The 3,182-nt window shown below is 39.4% G+C and overlaps 1 protein-coding gene across 2 annotated transcripts in view; it reads left to right on the forward strand.

Moving 5' to 3' along the window:
- The first annotated feature begins 282 nt into the window (after positions 1-282).
- LOC112240173 (neuroserpin) overlaps positions 283-3,182 on the forward strand; it is a 49,481-nt gene continuing 46,581 nt past the window's right edge. Inside the window, exon 1 of one of the 2 annotated variants that reach the window (XM_042316245.1) lies at positions 283-425. The gene's annotated coding sequence lies outside the window, so the exon portion shown is untranslated. The remainder of the gene's footprint in view (positions 426-3,182) is intronic. The other variant, XM_042316244.1, reaches the window with a different exon arrangement.

Consider the following 3,182-nt stretch of genomic DNA (forward strand, 5'->3'; position numbering starts at 1 on the left):
TGGCCACCAAACTTGTTGTCGGTTGTAGTTTTTATTGACATCCCCCATTATGGCAGTGGAAAAGGAACGGTAAATATAAGAACTACAACTCCCAAGTTGTTCAAGCACTCAAGGGGCGTTCTACACCAAGCAGCTAAAGCGTGAACAGACTTATTTTGGAAAAAATAATAAAATACAAAAACTCAATCTCTCGTAGCCAAACTCGATTCCGGACATATAAAAATGTAACAACAACAGCTACTGAAATAAAAAGTGTAAATTGTGTTTCAGGAAGCGCAGTGAAGGACCAATCAGCGTGTGGAGAGGGCGGGACAAGAGCGAAAATATTTAGCTCCGCGAGCGACCTGCTGCGGCGGTGAAGAGAACCAGCAAGGCGACGCACGACACAGGACAGTATTTCTACATTACCTACCTGACACTGCTCGGTAAGGCACATTAACAATATTATAAAATACTTAGAAATATGTTCAATGCATTGTGTGTATATCAGTTATACATCAATGGTTTGATTGCGGCCATTGTCAAGTTTAGATTTGCAGATTGGGTGATGTTATCATAGTTTATGTGATATGTTCATGTTTTCACATTATAGAGGTGCGGTTTATTGCCATGGCAAAGATGAAGTTACTAGGCGACCACAAGGAATAATTGATGTCACTTAGTGTTTTATGAGAATGTTGTCTGTACTGAGTCTAACAACCTAAAGATGCTGATCTGTCCACTAAAGGCAGTAGCATCATCGACAGCCAATGAGGGGATTGTTTTTCAGTTGAGGACACACAGACACAATTACAATATTGTGGGTCTCTAATGTCCTTGAAATGGATTACGCCTAGTATTGACCTTAAATTAATTCTCTCAAGTAAATGTTATAACAAAAAAGGTTGAATTCCCACCTTGGCACAACACGCCCAGTCCCCGGGGCACAGACCTCAAGGCCAGGATTGTTTTTGGAAAACACAGCTAACTTCCTGCATTTCAACACATTTTTTGTATATATATATATATATATAGAAAAAATGTGTTGAAATGCAGGAAGTTTTTTTTGTATTAATAATTCTATTCTACACATTTTGCCAAGATGCCGAGATAAAATGTTGCAGTTTAAAGCCAATTTCCTGCTATTCTACATATTTTTCCATAACACATTTTGGTTGACATGAATGACAATGATAATGCAAATTATCAAGAGGAACCTGTTACTTAAAAATTATATTTAAAAAAAGAGCAAATCAGTTAGTTCACTAAACCTATACCACCTCCACCAAACCCAAAGGAAACATAATTGTATTATTCTCTTCTATGAAACAAAAGAAGCACACAACCACATGTTGTTATTAATCCTAGGATTTATTGTTTGTTGATCTGTGTCGATGAGCCGGGTTATTAACGGTTACCTGGGTTATTAAAGGTTACCTGGGTTATTAATGGTTACCTGGGTTATTGAAGGTTACCTGGGTTATTGAAGGTTACCTGGGTTATTAAAGGTTACCTGGGTTAATAATGGTTACCTGTGTTATTAACGGTTACCCGGGTTATTAAAGGTTACCTGGGTTATTGAAGGTTACCTGGGTTATTGAAGGTTACCCGGGTTATTAAAGGTTACCTGGGTTATTGAAGGTTACCTGGGTTATTAACTATTACCTGGGTTATTAAAGGTTACCTGGGTTAATAATGGTTACCTGTGTTATTAATGGTTACCCGGGTTATTAATGGTTACCCGGGTTATTAATGGTTACCTGGGTTATTAAAGGTTACCTGGGCTATTACCAGTTACCTGGGTTATTACAGGGTGCCTGGGTTATTAACGGTTACCTGGGTTATTAATGGTTACCTGGGTTATTAAAGGTTACCTGTGTTATTACCAGTTTCATGGGTTATTACAGGTACCTGGATTATTAACGGTTACCCGGGTTATTAATGGTTACCTGGGTTATTAATGGTTACCTGGGTTATTACCAGGTACATGGGTTATTGAAGGTTACTTGGGTTATTAAAGGTTACCTGGGTTATTAAAGGGTGCCCGGGTTATTAAAGGGTGCCCAAGTTATTAACGGTTACCTGGGTTATTAACAGTTACCTGGGTTATTAACGGTTACCTGGGTTATTAAAGGTTACCTGGGTTATTACCGGTTACCTGGGTTATTAACGGTTACATGGGTTATTAACGGTTACCTGGGTTATTAAAGGTTACCTGGGTTATTGAAGGTTACCCGGGTTATTAAAGGTTACCTGGGTTATTACCAGGTACATGGGTTATTGAAGGTTACCTGGGTTATTAAATGTTACCTGGGTTATTACCAGTTACATGGGTTATTACAGGGCACCTGGGTTATTAACGGTTACCTGGGTTATTAACGGTTACCCGGGTTATTAAAGGTTACCTGGGTTATTACCAGGTACATGGGTTATTACAGGGTACCTGGGTTATTAATGGTTACCTGGGTTATTAACGGTTACCTGGGTTATTAAAGGTTACCTGGGTTATTACCAGTTACATGGGTTATTACAGGGTACCTGGGTTATTAAAGGTTACCTGGGTTATTACCAGTTACATGGGTTATCACAGGGTACCTGGGTTATTAAAGGTTACCTGGGTTATTACCAGTTACATGGGTTATTACCGGTTACCCGGGTTATTAAAGGTTACCCGGGTTATTACCAGTTACATGGGTTATTACAGGGTACCTGGGTTATTAATGGTTACCTGGGTTATTACCGGTTACCCGGGTTATCAAAGGTTACCTGGGTTATTACCAGTTACATGGGTTATTACAGGGTACCTGGGTTATTAAAGGTTACCTGGGTTATTACCAGTTACATGGGTTATTACAGGGTACCCGGGTTATTAATGGTTACCTGGGGTTATTGAAGGTTACCCAGGTTATTAAAGGTTACCTGGGTTATTAATGGTTACCTGGGTTATTAATGGTCACCTGGGTTATTAATGGTCACCTGGGTTATTACCGGTTACCTGGGTTATTAAAGGTTACCTGGGTTATTACCGGTTACATGGGTTATTACAGGGTACCCGTGTTATTAAAGGTTACCTGGGTTATTACCAGTTACATGGGTTATTACAGGGTACCCGGGTTATTAATGGTTACCTGGGTTATTAACAGTTACCTGGGTTATTACAGGGTACCCGGTTATTAATGGTTACCTGGGGTTATTGAAGGTTA

This window comes from Oncorhynchus tshawytscha, unplaced genomic scaffold, assembly GCF_018296145.1.
Source record: "Oncorhynchus tshawytscha isolate Ot180627B unplaced genomic scaffold, Otsh_v2.0 Un_contig_6598_pilon_pilon, whole genome shotgun sequence".
Classification (NCBI taxonomy): Eukaryota; Metazoa; Chordata; class Actinopteri; order Salmoniformes; family Salmonidae; genus Oncorhynchus; species Oncorhynchus tshawytscha.